Consider the following 17,043-nt stretch of genomic DNA (forward strand, 5'->3'; position numbering starts at 1 on the left):
CAAAAAACTAACATGACTGCAGCTGAAATGATAATGTTGAGGGTTCAAAAATTCAGAGTCCAAAACTAAATTTACCAGTCGCTTTCTAGTATATACAATACGTCATGAAGTACTGTGAATAATAGCCACATATAGTCATGTTGAAAAGAAATTACATGCGCTTTCAATTCTAATATTTCACCAGGACATAATCAAAATATTAAATCCTTTGCAGGTCTTAGGGAGGACCATCCGTATTGTTATCAGTTCAAAAGCCAGCATCTGTGATGGTATGGCCACAGTCTGCATGTGTTACAACAGCGTGGCTTCGAAGTGAAAGAGTGGCCTGCCTGCAGTCCAGACCTGTCTCCCATTGAATATGTATGGCACATTATGAAGTGCAAAATACAGCAAAGGAGACCCAGGACTGTTGAGCAACTGAAGTTGTACATCAAGCAAGAATGGGAAAAAATTCCACCTACACAGCTTCAACAATTGTAGTGTCCTCATTTCCCAAACACTTATTGAGTGTTGTTAACAGGAAAGGTGATGAAACAGTGGTCAGCATGCCCCGGTCCCAGCTTTTTTGGAACGTGTTGCAGGCATTAAATTCAAAATGAGTGAAGATTTGCAAAACAACAATAAAGTTTATCAGTTTGAACATTACATATCTTGTCTTTGTAGTGTGTTCAATTGAATATAGGTTAAAAAGGATTTGCAAATCATTGTATTCTGTTTTTATTTAGTTTTACACAACGTCCCAACTTCATTGAAATTCTGTACTATTGAAATTATATCATCATATTATATCACATTAAATATTGAAGTTAAATGTGAGATGACTGGGCCACACAGTGTCTGCAAAAACATCTAATCTGGTCTTTATGTCTTATGTCATTAGCCATGTCTGGGTCTAAAGCTCCGTCCGCTTCAGGTCCCAAACTCAAACGAACACTGCGGCATCACTGAGAGTTAAAAACTGTCTAAATTCTTTCATCTTTAATAAAATGATCAGCGTTGCTGCTTTACCAGGTGTAACAATTAAGTTTAACATCCAGGCATCCATGAAAACAGGATTTATTAAATTTAACAGAGTTAGCAGTTAGCAGGAAGTTAGCTCGCTAGTTTCCACCTAAACATGATATAGCATGTTCTGACTGAGAGATTTCTGAAACATTCAAACGTACAGCTCTGCTATCACTTCCAACATAAATGAAGACAGAAAACTAAACAGCAGTGACGTTTGTAGGGTTACTGAAGTTGGGCTAGCTGGTATATAATGATGTGCTACGTGATCGCTAACTAACTTTTTTCCAGTCGATAAAAGTTAACGTGAGGGTTCCTGATGGTTAGGGACAAATGCAATCGCATGGCAGGATGCTGTAAACGGACCAAACTTCAGTCAGGAGAACAACTGAGATAATCCATCCACAATACGAGGTTAGTCATTAATATACTGCTGCATGGGCTGGGCTGTAGGTACAGCGTAAGATTTTAAAAACTGAGCTTTAAAATGAATAGCAGTAATGAAAACCGAGAGAGGCCGACAGTGATCACTGACTGTTTTTAGGGGCTTGTTCGGATTAAATAGAACAAGATGCAAAGCATTAAAACGTGTTAAAAACACAACAGCCTTATTAAACGCAGAGTAGTCTGGGCGCAGAAGAAGGATTCATCACGTCATCTCTTAAAGACTCGATTAGGGTAAATTTTCTCCTGTAAGAAAATATAGACCTCTCTGTGCAAGTGGCAATCCAGGTACCTAACTCTGTCCATCTACACAGTTCTTCAGGTTGGCAGTGAGCCCTTCACCATAGCCACTATCTGAAGCTAGATCTGTTTTCTTTTCTGTTTGTTTGGTGTTTGTGTTGATTGACTGTGCTGTGAGCTGATCGATTGTTGATGGTAGTGGACTTCATTTCTAATCTTCTTGGCAGGGGTGTGGAATTCCAGGCCTCGAGGGAAGGCGTCCTTGAGGGACAGAACCCACCTTGGGTCAACACACCTGAATCAAATGATTAGTTCATTATCAGTCCTCTGGAGAACTTCGGGACATTTAAATCAGCTGTGTTGGATCAAGGACACATCTAAAACCTGCAGGACACTTGCCCTTGAAGCCTGGAGTTCCCCATCCCTGTTCTAGTGTGTCTTTTACTTACACAGTTGTGAGAAAGTAGAAGAGGGGAGTGAGGCATGGCACACTGGAGGGAGCATCAATGTCAGATCCTTTGGATTTTCACAGAAAATTGAGTCTTTGGCACAGAAATCAACACTAAAACTGTTAGAGGCTACTTAGAGGATTGGAACTTTTGTTGTAATTGTTATTATCATATATCCCATGATTATGTGAAATCCAGCATGTTATTAGAACATACTTCTAAGGCCAATCAAAAAAGGATTTAGAAGAAACGTCCAGCTACTGAAAGTTTTTTTGTTGAGGCTCCTTCATGACAAATTACTCTATCAAAGTCACGTGGCATGCAGCTGTTAGCTTGTGGGACTGCTGAGCTGTTACTGAAGTCCAGATTGATTGAAAGTTGCCTTCAATTCAACTGTATTTTTGGGTTTCTTATCTGCCTCTTGACAATACCCCACAAATTCTGGATCGGGTTCAGGTCAGATGAGTGGGTGTTAACATGGTCAGCAGACCATTTGGGAGGTGCCGAGTCCTGTTGGAAAAATAAATGAACATCTCTATCAGGCTTGATGCAAACTGAAACATGAAGTGCTCTAAAATGTGGTCGACAGCTGTGTTGACTTTGGACTTGATAAAACACAGTGGACTAACCACCACCAACACCAGCATGACACGGCACCTAAATCATCACAGACTGGAAGCTTCACACTCAACTTAAAACACTTTGGATTCTTTGCCTCTATGCAGGATTTCTGAATGAACTATGAGCCATAATAATCACAATTATTACAAAAAGAAAATTGAAAAATTTGACTTCATGTGAAATGAATATAAAATAGTTTATTTTTGGGAATTAAATGATGAAAAAGTGGACGTTTCCAGCAGTCCCTGAGAACCAAAAATGTGGTGCTTTAATGACTTCATTCTGTGGACTGGGCTATTGTGATGTTACAGCAGGAAAAGCTCCACAAATTCCTGCAATGCTGGAAGCACTATGGTCTAAACCAGGGGTCAGCAACCCTGGGCACGCGTGCTACAGCTGGCATGCCAAGGGTTAACTGATGGCACGACCATAGCTGGACTGGCCATCCTTTCGTTTTTATGGGTCGATGGGGTTTTTTTTGTTGTTGTTTTTTCTTTTCTAATGGTATAAACAATGAAAGGTGGTGGATTGGCCAGATGCTGCCAGATGTGTAAAAATAACTCAGTTGTTTGGTGGTGGCTGTGGCGGAGCTTCCACAGAGGCCAGCAGGTGGATGAGGGAAAGGGGAGGCAGGAGGAGGAGAGACTCGAGGCGGCTGCTGGTCCGAGCGTCAGGTGAACTGAACTTCTGGTAAGAAGTTATGACCTGCAGTCTATCTGGGTCAGATATAAACCAAGTTTAGGTGGAGTTTGTTTTCATTGTGCTGACTTTTTACAGTCAGTTACAATAACTCGTACTGCGTACTAGCTAGCATGACGGAGTTTCTATACAGCTGGGCGAGTGCTGTGGTGTTATTGATAGTGAACTTTATTTTATTCATAAGGTTAGTTAGTAGAGTTGCCAACCGTCCCGTAAAAAACGGAATCGTCCCTCATTCAGAGAAAATATTACGCGTTTCGTGTTGAGGTGAAAAGGAACACAGTTTGTCCTGTACTTCAGCTACAATGGAAAAAGACACAAAGCTGGAGTTATTGTCTTCCCACATAGCAAAACTGGTATGGCCCAGATCTGTCCCACACAATGTGCTTACACATGGCCCACATACCACAAAGAATGGCGGCCCTTTGGTGGCCCAGATCCGGTTTGCCAGAGGTGGCCCACACATGGGCCAGCACAAGGCCACTTGCAGACACACTGCTGGCCCTGTGCTGGCCCAGAACAGTTTCAGCTCTGGCCCCAGATGTCAGCCTAATGTGTACCTTAATCAAACCATGTAATAACAACATGTGCCGGAACATAACACTGCAAAAGTTACATGACGACACTCTGTTCAGACAGTGAACGGACTGATTCTTATACAGCACTTTTCTACTCTCCCAGATTACTCAAAGTGCTCTATACAACATGCTACATTCACCCAATCAAACTTTCTCCAAACTGAGTGCTTCCTAACTACTAACTACATTCATACATATTCACACTCTTGACATGCAGACTGGAGGAGCCAGGGAACTAACCACTAGGTGACCTGCTCTTCCTCTTGAGCTACAGCCACCCTGTGGTAAACATGAGTAAACCCTCACTAGGTTTTGGATAAAGTGTACACTCACAAACCTGTCAAACCTGCATTTGAAACATTGCAGGTATAGTATTGCAACATGGCATTTGGGTCTCCTAACTGAAATTGGAAAATAGGGACATAAATATTGCCATCATTGCCAGACCTGGCCCACATCTGGTTGACATACACCCTGCCATGACACCAGTCAGTCAGAAGTGCCGGCTTGATGCCGGATCCGGGCCAGACCTGTCTGCTATGTGGGTTTACGCTGTCAGCTGCCTCTTCTTCTCCCCCCTCCCTCTCCTGTTGCTACTTCAATCATGAAACTAATCAATGATCAGCTGATCAGCTTTTCCCTCTTGTTTGTTTATCGCCCACTTTGCGCCAGAAAGAGGAAACCAGCGGATGTTGCGCTAAACAACAGCAGCACGTTTAAGCTTGATCAGCTGCTGTTAGAATTTATTTAATATTAATTTCTAGTATCAGCTGATGTTTGCTGGAGCCACAGCTGTAAAGCTGCTGGTCATGATATCGGTTTGAATATGTGGTGAGAGGGAAACATGAAGATGAAACCAGGAGATGTCCTTACTGAATCATCAGAGCTGAACAGGTGATGGAGAAACAGGTTTACCTTTTAGGTGACATGAATGAGTTGAAGGGAAGTTATGAACTGTTTCTGAGAGACAAATAACACCAGGATCCTTTTCTATGTAGCTGACAGCTGGTAACTGTGCAGGGGCGGGTCTAGCAAAGTTATGCCAGGGGGCCAGGTAGGGCATTAACAGGGAAAGGGGGGCACAAAGAAATACTTTTCTTTCTTATTCTCATTTAAAATGTCTCGCTTTAATAAATAATTATCTGAAGCTTACAACCAAAGTTTTTATCTGATGTAAAATGTATAGAAATCATACATATACCAACAAGACTGTACATCACTGTCACAACAGCGTTTGCTTTCATTCAAAGGCTTTAATACCTGGTGGACTGGTCTCTAGTCAAAATACCCGGGCCGATTCTTTGTCCCAGTCCAGCCCTGGACACGACACGCAGTGAATTAATCTGAGAAGGTGCATTAAAAAATAAATGGCCGGGCCAGCGGTGCACATCGCAAATTAGCTCGCATACACACATTAGTTGTGCCGTTTCTTAATGACGGTATCTTAGCTAACAACCCCAACTACCAGATTCAACTTGTAATTGGCTAAAAATCACTTAACCTACCGGTGAGAGGGATGTTGTTAGCTTTCCACATTCCAACACTTCAAATGCTTCAGGAGCTGCCCGCTCAGCGCAGCATCAGCACCACGGAAATACACGGATACATCCGTAGACTCAAGACAGAATTCACAATGTGTTTTAGGGACTTTCAGGTGTACGGACCAGTGTTTTCTTTTCTGATCAAACCAGAAAGCTTTAATGAGCAGCTGGGTTTGTCTCGCATTAACTGGCTGGACACAGAGGACATCGAAATGCAGCTGATTGAACTGAAAACCTCGACTTTGTGGGGGTCAAAGTTTGCAGAACTACGAACGCAGCTGGAATCTACAGCTGTGCGTGTTCATGGAGCTGCATTTTCACCTGCTGGACATCACTACCTGACAAGTTTAACTGTCTTCAGAACATTGCAGAGGCCTTATTGACAGTATTTGGCTCTACATATCTGTGTGAGCAGATTTTCTCTCACATGAGTGTCCTCAGGTAGCCGTCTGAATGCTGGACACTGGGAGACCTGTGTCTCTGAGTGGGAGACCAGAGATCACATTAACACGTGTGTCTCTGTATTAACAGACATGCCATATTGGCACAGTTTATTTTTCTTATCATTGTTGTGAGGAGACCATAAATAGCATTTGCATTTTCTGTTGTACAGTTCATTTGCTGTTATGGATAAAAAGAGTCTTTTTTGTTTTAAAATAGCTGATAACTATTCGCTGATAGCTGCCAACATCTGCGAACAAATATAATCCTATAAAGTTGTTCTATATCGTGTGTAACTGTTCATATAGAGCGTTATTAAATTTATTGTTAATGCAATCATATGGCACACTGACTTCTGAGGAAATTTTAGATGGCACTCATCAGAAAGGTTGCCGACCCCTGGTCTAAACACAACATTTGTGTGTTGTGGCTTTAAAAATTCCATTAATTTTGTTGAAACTAGGAACACAGACTGGAAGAAGAACAGTACAATACAATAAAGTACAATAAAAGTTCAGGATTGTGCAAGGACTGAAATGTAAATAATTCTTTACAGTTTTGTCTTGGCACAGTATGAAGTAACGGTATGATCTGGGACCACAGGTGGGTTGAGGAGCCAAAAATGGTCCTCGAGTAGCATTACTTTAAATTAATATTGCTCATATAATATTACTTTGTGCTGGTCTCATCCAACTCTGTGTCAGGGTGATGTCTGATGAAGTTGAGAGGTTTCTGTCTGTGTGTGATTGTTGTGCTGTACAGACTACCAAGCGTCTCATGTTTGCCATGACAACTTTATAACACTAATGTTTTTTTCTAACTAACACTATAATCCTAAATCACAGTAACCATTAAAGTCAATATAAGTCAGTGTCCAGTGGCTCACAATTTAATGCATAACAAGTATATTTCCCAGCTGTTGATGCTCTCCTCTGTGGTCCAGGATGTCCTGAATCTTGGTAGAAATACTGCAATCAGGGTTTTTCATTATTACCCTGAAACATTTCTGGATCCTGTCCTGCAGGGTATCAACAAGAGGGCTGCACATTTTGCAAGATGACTCAGCCTCCTCAGATTCTCTAGCAGCTGGTAAAGTGTTGGCAGCATGTGCACAGATGATTTCCCTTGGAGGATGTAAAGGGCCATGGCAACAGGCTTCATCACAGCAGTGTACTCAGCCAAAAATTCCATTTCAGCAGCATTTAACCTAAAAAGGTTTAAAAAAATAACAAGTAACAAGTCCTAGCCATTTCTATGACAATGTGATTACTGTGCATTGTCTGTGTGAAACAAAGTTACTAAGGAAGGGTGGATTCACACATTAATATTTAAAAACAATACAAGTTAACGCCATGCAAACATTGCGGATTGCTTTCTCTCCTTTATCTCTATGAATGTGCACAACTCTTTCCACATCAAGGACCACGGAGCTCCAACGAGTCTGACGGGGTCAGAAAAACTGAAACTTGCATTCACATTCCACTTTGTCATTAGCGATGATTGACCTGCTGGTTCATTTCACAGAGCATGACGTTTTGCAGACTCTAACTGAGACAACCTCTTATATGTGTGATTAGCAGCTTCTGCAGCAATAGCATCAACTGATGATATAAGGTTGAGCAGATGACATGCACACGTTTGGTGGTACTCACCACTTCAAAATGGCACACACATCTTGATACTCCACCTCTAACTGCATCATCAAGGGTAGAACCCTCCATCCTCCTGTCCATTGAAGGCTTTTATATATAATCCAAAGGCCGTCAAGACATTTGAACCACTATCTGTTGTCCTGGTCCCTTGAATGAATTTCTTCTACTGCTGCGGCAAAAACGTCAAACTTTTAAGAGGTCTACAAGTCAGTGCAAAAAAGAGATGTCATCCAGGAACAAGTGACTTGTAGGTGCTGTTTTCTGGCTGACCAGCAGTCTGTGTGGTAGCAACATAGTTGACAGTGCTCAGTTTTTTGATGGTTATGTTCTTCATGTTCTTGGCAGCTTCTTGTATGTTTGAGCACAAAGTTTTCCTTGTCATTACACTGAGGTTGCAAGGTTTCCATGATATTCTTTAGGAGGCTGTCTCACCTATAGGAAATGGTTGGTTGGCCTCACAAACGTAAGCAGGAGTTGTTTGTGTCACCTGCGTAGAGCCAGTGAGTTCTTCACAGGTGACTCAGTAGAAGAGGAAGACTTTTGTTGTCTGTGTTCTGTTTGTTCTGTATAGATCTACATTTTGTGGGCTTGGCCCTTCTGTTGGCAGAAAAAAGAAATCAGACTATGAAACTTCATGTGACTAAGCAGTTTGTATACACTTTAAAAAATACATTTTTCCCCATTTTTGAAAGAAAAAGAAGTCATGCCGTCTGTGTGTTTCCACTAAAAAACAAAAATTGTGCCATTCATATCCCGCGCAAACGGTTTGTGGTGATTTCAAAATTAAGATTGAAAAGATGAATTTATACAAGGCTAAGCAGCGCTAGCTAAGAGACTCCTTTAAAAAAAATGTAACTGGAAATTTCTTGGACACCGTTTAGCCTTTCTTCTTAGTTATGAACTTCTACGGCTCATAGCTGGAGTTTATTGAAGAAGGAGTCAGGACAAAGGGTCATGTGTGGACAAAAGAAAGATATTAGAACAGCTTAATTACTGATGAACAGTGGCGGATCTAGAAAATTTTCATGGGGTGGCAAAGGAGACACAAGAGGTGTAAGCAGGGTGGCACATAGCTCTACAGTAACGTATGTGAAAATCCCCTGTGTGTAAATGGAGTCAACAAAACATCCACAAAAACACTTTAAAACGAGTTATTGTATCATATTCTAAGAAAACAAAGGCTATAAGAGGCTTTTCAACAAAGAAGCAATTCGCTTTTACAAGTGTTTTAGGGACTAGTATTTTGGGAGGGGGTGGCCCCTGGTTTCCCCTCTGGTAGAGCTGCCCATGCTGATGTAGTCTGTAGCAGAGAAAGGGATCATTTTTTTCTAACAACCCCCACATACTCAGGTAAAAAAAGAAAAAAATCTCCTTTTCTCATAATAAAGTTGCAAATGCAGCAGAAATATCCATGTAAATGTGAACAAGGCCTGAGACCAAGGGTGTAGATTTGGCATGGACAGAAGGGACATGTCCCCACCAATATCCAGCAATTACTGAATTGTCCCCACCAATAATTTGATCTCTTCGAGTAAATAAAAACAAAACCGATAGAAAGAAAAAAACGATCTGTCAGCGTCTCATTCACCCAGCGGTGCAGAAAGAGTTAAATTACGTTCTCTATTGGAGACCTACCTCATGTGACAAATATGGCCAATGTGATTGGCTGTGCCTTTCAGGGAGCTCTGTTTAGTTTTAGCAGCGGCAAGCCTGCGCTGCGAGGACCTGCAAGGAGGAGAGGAGGATGGCAGCAAACAGGAAGACCCTGGATATAAGAAAGTGTTTTTCAAAGAAACCTGTAAGTCACTTAAAGTCAAGTTCACTCATAAAATGTGTCCGTCATAATAACGTTACAGGCTATGCTACGCCATACATGCCAACCCTCCTGATTTTTCCGTGAGAATCCCAAATTTCAGTGCCCCTCCCAAAAATCTCCCGTCCAATTTCACAGTCGCTCATTTCTGGTCTACCTGGCTTTTGGAGGACCCGGCCCACTTAGATCGCGAAGGCCGGGTCCTCAGGTGGACACAGCCTCTGAATTTGGGCACCCCCAGCCTGTTTCCGGCCGGACAATAATAACGGTGACATTTAACTTATTTTATCCGATTAACAAACACTGTAAGATTCAAGTTTTTTTGTATGTATACCACTCCCCCCACCAACAGCCCTTTTGAATGTCTCCCTAATTCTGAGGTCTCAGTGTTGGCAAGTATGTGCGAGGCTTTGGCCCACATCAGTCTAAAATTGTATGTAACCATGAATAACGTGTTGCCATGTCCACCAGGAGAGACTGGACTGTATAGATGTAAAACAAATATGCCAGCAGTTTATCTCAGTTAACGAGAGGAGAAGGCATGTGTTTGGCTCCTTCACACAGTGGACACTGAGTTGTTGTGTGGGGCACCAGTAGTCCATGTCTGTTGCTGTAACAGTAGTTCATGTTTAGAATAAAACATCCCAGCTCACTGAGTTGATCGGGGCAATAGTGCCTAAAATGTTGCATAATGTTGCTGAGAGATCTTTTACTTTGTGGTGATCTTAGATGAGTAGTTTTATGGACAAAAACCAGCAGGTCAGTCAGTGTTCCCTTAGTGCTAATGTATCACAGATGTTGGTGTAATATAACTGAAGTAATGTTCGTAAGTCCTTAAAGTCATATTCTTTATTGTCATGACTGTATTTGAAGCTTTTTTTATTTTTGTATGATACCTGATTTATATGGAATATGGCTGAAGTAAACTAAAGTCTAAAATACTTAGTCAGTCATTTGTTTAATAGTAATTTAACATTATATAATTCACATATAAAACTATGAATTGTGATTTTAAATGGTTTAAAAGCATGTAGAATAGCACATGTAGGCAAGTATATTTCTCCTTTTTTTATCAAGAAGCAAAGACAAAAAGGGAAAAAAAGAAACAGGGCGGGGTTCAGTGGTTGAATCATCCGTCCCCACCAATGCCAAAACCAAATCTACGCCCTTGCCTGAGACTGTGATTCTATAACCCAGAGGAGTCAGGCTCCAGTCCTCGAGGGCGGCTGTCCTGAAACTTTTAAACATGCACACCTGGATAAAATGATCGGGAACCTGACTGCATGCTGAGGTGGTGCTTCAGCCACTTAATTCATGTGCTGTATCAGGGACACAGCTGCTGTAACATAAGACTGACGTCCACCTACCACAGCAAAAAGATATTTAGAGCCAACTTACTGCCACATGTTTCCTCAGGTTAGAAGTTGAGTTGTTTTACGCTGAAATGTCCGTTGGTTTCAGCTCACACAGGACACACCGCACACTCTATATCTGGTCATGTGACTGCACGGCTACATCTGATTGGTGAAGGAGTTACAGGTGGATCCACTGGCAGCATGATTTCTTATTAGCAGTCACTAATGTGTGAAATAAATTATATGAAAAATGTAACGAGTCCAATATTGATATAAAAGTAGCGTTTCTTCTTCACAAATGTACTCAAGTAAAAAGTATGGTGCAATAAAAGTACTTTTACAAGTACATTTTTTTCCTAAACTTCCTCAACTAAATGTAGCTCGTTACTATCCACATCTGCCTGGGACACAGTGTAATATTTTCATGATGTTAGTAATGTGAAAAGCATCTCTCAGATAGTTAACAAGGTGATTTTCACCGCGTCACCTGACCTCACACTGCTGACAGACAGTTGTCGCTGACACTGCTCACACCCTGAGCTCCCCACATTGTTTCTTTGTAAACAGCTTGAGCATACTTCCTTATAACAGATGCCATCTTCACATTCCCTCCTGAAAACCTGTCACTGGTTCAAATACACACAAATACTCAGTTTTGCTGCAGGTACAAAGAAAATCACTTTAAACAGGGTGTCAGATATAATTTCCACCTGCAGCACAAACACAGCGTGTTAATGTAAGTGCTTTGTTTTCATGAAAAAGTGCAGTCAGATTTCAAGTGTTTTGGGTTGTTTTGTCTTTGTGTCGGTAAAGTCCTAACTTTCTGAAAGAGTCGACAATTTTGATGTAAACATAAACTTTGACATGAAAAGAAGAGGGGGGCAAATATGTTATATTCCTGCAGAGCACTGCCTGAGATGGAGGCTTAGGAAGCTCTACCACGTCACCTTCAGGCCTTCAGTTACTATGAATGAGATTTGCTGTAAAGTGCAGCAGGGAAAGTGACTGTTGTAGGTCGACCTGGAAATTTTACCGATTCCCCCAGTAAAAAGTATTTTTTCATAGGCTTTTAGATTATCTCAGTTTAATTTACACATCAGTATTCCTCATCAAGATAATTTCCACACTTGCTTTGATTGGAATGATTTTGGAAACAGAAATGAATTCAGCTGTAAATGAACATGAGCTTGATTGTGATTAGCTACCTCCATCCATCAAACCGAGCTGGTGAGAATGCATCGCTGCAAACTTCTGTTCCAAAAAGCAACAAGGACAACGTTGGAGTGAAATGCAGACACTGGCAGCAGCACAGGATGGAGCAGCGACAGGTTTCTGAGGCTTCTGTCGCTGCAGCTCTTTATGCTGCTTTCAAAGCAGGTGATGCAGTGCTGGGAGTGCTGGGAGTGCTGGGAGGCTGTGGTGAATCCACAGGGCTTTAATAAGCTGCCACTCATTTTAAATAATGCATCCTAGGTTCTGCAGCATACGTTTACATGATACTTGGCATTGTTTCAATAATTCATTATAATGAATTATTGAAATAATGCCAAGTATCATAGTATATAGTATAATAGTATCATATTACTATATTTTGAAAAATAACCAACAATACTGAATATATATTTACTATTGTTAGCTATTTTTCAAAATGTAGTAATTCAAACTTTTTCTACACAGATGTGGCAAAACTACAGACATTCTGTACTTAAGTAGAAGTACTAGATACTAGTAAAAAAATACTCCAGCAAAAGTACCGATTCAACTCTCTTTCTTTACTCAAGTAAAAGTGAAAAAGTACAGATTCTTAAATGTACTCAAAGTAAGAAAGTAAAGAGTAGCTCTTTGGAGGACGCTTACCAGCTATTTTATTGCAAAGCTAACTAAACCTTGTGCTTTATTAATGTAATAATAACAAAATATTAGAAGATGGAAATAAATACAATTTCAGTCTAAATTTTAATTTTAATTTTCCTTTAAGGAGTCCCCAAAAGTTTGATTCTGTTCATCTGGAAGTTTTCAGTGGGAGAAACGTTTCGTTGTAATCAGCTGACTTCTTCAGTCTCAGCTGACTGCAGGTTTCCAACCTTATAAACAGTACATTTGCATAATGACTGAAACCAGCCCACTGAAGGACCAATGGGCTGGGAGGTCAGTTCCTTCATCTTAATTATGCAAATTGTCATGGACATTGATCAGTGGTTACTGATCAATGTCCATGAGTCCCATTCACAGAGAGTTGGGGAATGGCTGCAATCACAGCATGGTAAGATGGTGACAGATGTACCCTTAGGCCCCCTCCTCGATTCAGAGATGGTCTTTCCCTTTAAGGAGGAAAATAAAAATTAGCTACATTGTAGAGGATGACTTTGCCTCTAACAGGAAAATGAGAAGGGACGAGGTTAAAGTGGATTCAGCAGGTGGACTAATGGCTCACAACTCACAGTAACTGGTGTTCAGAGCTCCAGTAGATTTTCTTACTGTGACCTCTGCTGTGATCAGCTGACCTGCTGCTCTGTGGATTTACTCAACTGAATTCAACCAGATGTAAGCAGATGTTTCCTGAGTCGTCCTGGTTGATTTCCACCCTTTACACTGACACTACCCTGTTTATACTGCTGTTATACCAGACACTATACAGCTGGAATAAAGGTGGAATTCAGTGAATGGATCTAAACATCATAATTTTGGCTACACTTGACCAACTCTGACCATGAAACCACAGCCACTCTGCACCAGTCACACACTTTTCTTTACTGTAAGTCCATCACAGTGCAGCAAACTCACCTGTTTGTCCTGCACTAACCTGCAGAGGATTTTAAATAACACAGTTGGTCTGCCTCAGCTTGTTTTTCCTCTCCTGTCCGGTCTTTCTTATCTGTCTCCATCTCCGAGTTCTCTTTCTTTTCTCTGCATGTGAAATACAGCAGCTGGACCTTTGGCTGCAGCACACAGTGTGTAACTGCACACACAAACAGTATTTTTATTTGATGTCTGATAATTACACGCCACTTAAAAAAGCGTTGCTTCCTTTATGCTCGCTCGTCTTCAGTAGGGCAAGCATGATGCTGAAACACTGCAACTGAAACGTATGGAACCCTGCAGTCGTTCCAGTGTTGGGCAACAAAACAAGCTGAAAAAAGCACCGTCAGACTTGAACCCTGACTGTGGCACACAGTTTTGCCTCTTTCATATCTTTTTATGATTAATACACAAACATGTCTGCCGTTCACATGTTTCTGTTCAGGCTCAAATCGATTCGATGTTCAAAGACCCGCAGTGATGAAACAATAACGCCCCTCAAATGTGTTAAACGCAAAGTAAAAGTATAGCTATTTGTTAAAGTAAAGTAGTCAGAAAAAATACTCATGTACAGTACAGACACCTTAAAATTGTACTTAAGTGCAGTAATGGAGTATTTGTGCTTTGTTACTTCCCAGGACTGTTCTTACATAGATAATAACAGGAACATTTAAAGACAGTTATACAGCAGGTGATGCTGCTACAGTCTGAACAGATGAGACAGCTTTGACCCTCCCAGTACATGAAGAATAAATCATGACAGGGCTGCACTGAGACCTTAAAGCACTGGTGGGATACCCTCTTCTCCACTGAGCACAAGAATGCATTTAAACACAGCTCAGAGCAAAGCAAACGTTCCCTGGCACGCTGCGCTGCCTGGCCTGAAGTACTCCTGGCCTAATTGCTGAGTAGAATCAGCTGCACAGAAGGGTGGGCCCTAACATTAAACTTGGTCAGTAAGGTCTTTGTGTGCGAGCAACAGAACCTTGGTAGGTTTTATATGACACGGATGTAAAGACGATCACGTGGGAGGAGCAGGATCTCTTTTATTAGTTCTCCGTCTGATGGTGAAGGAACCGAGGTAAATGTGGAACCTCCTGTACTGCAGCTCTTGGGTTGTTGTAATGCTGTGTTGTTAGTTTGTCAGGCAGCTACATACCACCGAAAGATTCATTTTATGCTGTGTATTTGAAAGAAAACTGATCAGATGCCTGTTGGACATCAGTGCACTCTGAACTGCAGCGCTTTTCAAACAGGCAGAGGCTTGACAAGAAGCAGGACTGCTGCCCTTTGGAAAGGGAAGAATTGCGTGTGAAGGACAGCAGGGAATTTTTCACAGTGAGATGTAACTGACTAACTCTATTATATCCTCAACCACAGAGCTGTTAGAATGAACTCGAGGTTATTTAAGGCAGCTGGTAGAAATCACCATTTCCCGTCAGGAAACTGCAGCATCATAAAAAGAATTGTACTTCAGGAAATGTACTATACTGCAGTATCTGTGTGCTTATAGTATATATTTGTCATAGTGTGTCCCACCTGAGGTTAGGCTAAGGTCACAAGAAAACTCTGAGCTAGAACGCCTGTTTTTTCTTAAACAGCACAGATGAACACATGTATCATTTATGGAATAAATAAGGTATGCTTTATCTTTTCTTATCTTAAAAACATCTTTTAAGTGTCATTATTAACTTCGACTTCAAACAGTCAGTAATGTGATTTATTGAAACATGTGCAACCATACATGAAAATAGAGTATATGTGACAAACAGCCTACACAACAGCATATACAGTAGGTGTTTGGTATGCGCACCTTTCAGCCCAAACTCTCTTAGGAAAGCTTTCTTGTGACTGCGTTAGGGGGAAAACTGTGAACTCTGAAAAATATCAACAGGGGCTACAGTGGATCCTCCTCACTGTTCTTAACACTTAGTTGAACTTCAAATCTTGTTATAATTTCGCTGTCCTCTGTGGGGGGCTGAAAGACCAACAACAGCTTAAGCAGGTGAACCCCACAGACTCCACTGAGCAAACTGACACCATCCCTGCACCAGAACCTCAGCATAAGTATACATATTAATCTAGCAGACTAAAGACCAGATCCACACCTCCTGATGGACAGTCAGTTGTAATCAAATCCTGGAGATCAGGCATAAAAACATCAAACACGTGGAGGATTGATTAAATAATCTGCCAGCGGACAGAACTCTCAAAAATAAAAATAAAAATAAGCCATGGACATGAGTTAATTTGCCCTGACTAAAGAGATTGTTCTATTGGGCTTTCAGGTAAAAAGATATGCAGCAGGTACTGAAGCTGTTTACCTGAGGAACACAGGACAGCCAGACTGTGTCAGGTGCAAACACGCAGTCACAGCACACGTGCAGTCGGTCCTGTGGAACAGGGGCGGATCTAGAGAAATATCCTTAGGGTGGCACTTGCCACCCCATGCCACGCTTCTAGATCCGCCCCTGCTGTGGAAACAGAATGAGTGAGGCAGCCAGAGATGGTGATGTCCCGACAGAAGTACTCACAGAGACTTTAGTGCAAGGATAGACAAAGGTGCCGACCACAGCTCAGTGTTGGTGTTAGACTGTCAAGAACAATATGGATTCATTGGATTTGCCAATTCCAGCACAATGCCGAGAAAGACAGCTTAAGGAAATGGAAAGAGAGGTAAACAGTAGGGAACACCTGCTCACTTCTGTCCTGCATCAGGTCATCTAGCAGTGAGGAGGAAGAGGGACTCGTCTTATCAGCTGTATAAAAACCCCATCTTGAAATAAATAAGTCTGTATGCAGTTTAAAGATTTGCACCTCAGCTGCACTGTGCCTGATTATGGTCTGTCTGAGACAAACCTTCCTTTACATGTAGGTATGACTCCATCCTCATTTAATATTTTGATGATGAAAATATTCACATGTTATATATTATTGAGTTTATAAAGTTTATAAAGCGACTAAAGCTCTTAATCAATAAAACACTGAAAAACAAATAAAAACAAAGTGAAAACAAACAATGACGCTTAGTAAACTATTAGGTCCGAATATGTTTAATCTTTCTACTTACAGGCTCTTTTTATATTTTCAGCTTTTTTACTGAGCGCTTATGTTTCAAGTATCCATGTCACAAAGCAGTTTGAGTTTTCCCAATGAATTGTTTGAAAACTGACATGTGCAGTGCTCTGTACAGCCTACATCCTCTGAGAGAAATAATTTGAGGCATTAATATTTACTAAGGCTGCTGATCACAACACTGCTGATAATGACTCCACGTACTTTGAATAACCCAGGACTGTATAATCATCTCAGCTTTGCAATTCAATTCAGTTTTATTTATAAAGCACCAAATCACAACAACAGTCGCCTCAAGGTGCTTCATATTGTAAGGTCGACCCTACAATAA

This window comes from Oreochromis niloticus, linkage group LG16 (assembly GCF_001858045.2).
Source record: "Oreochromis niloticus isolate F11D_XX linkage group LG16, O_niloticus_UMD_NMBU, whole genome shotgun sequence".
In the NCBI taxonomy this organism is placed as follows: Eukaryota; Metazoa; Chordata; class Actinopteri; order Cichliformes; family Cichlidae; genus Oreochromis; species Oreochromis niloticus.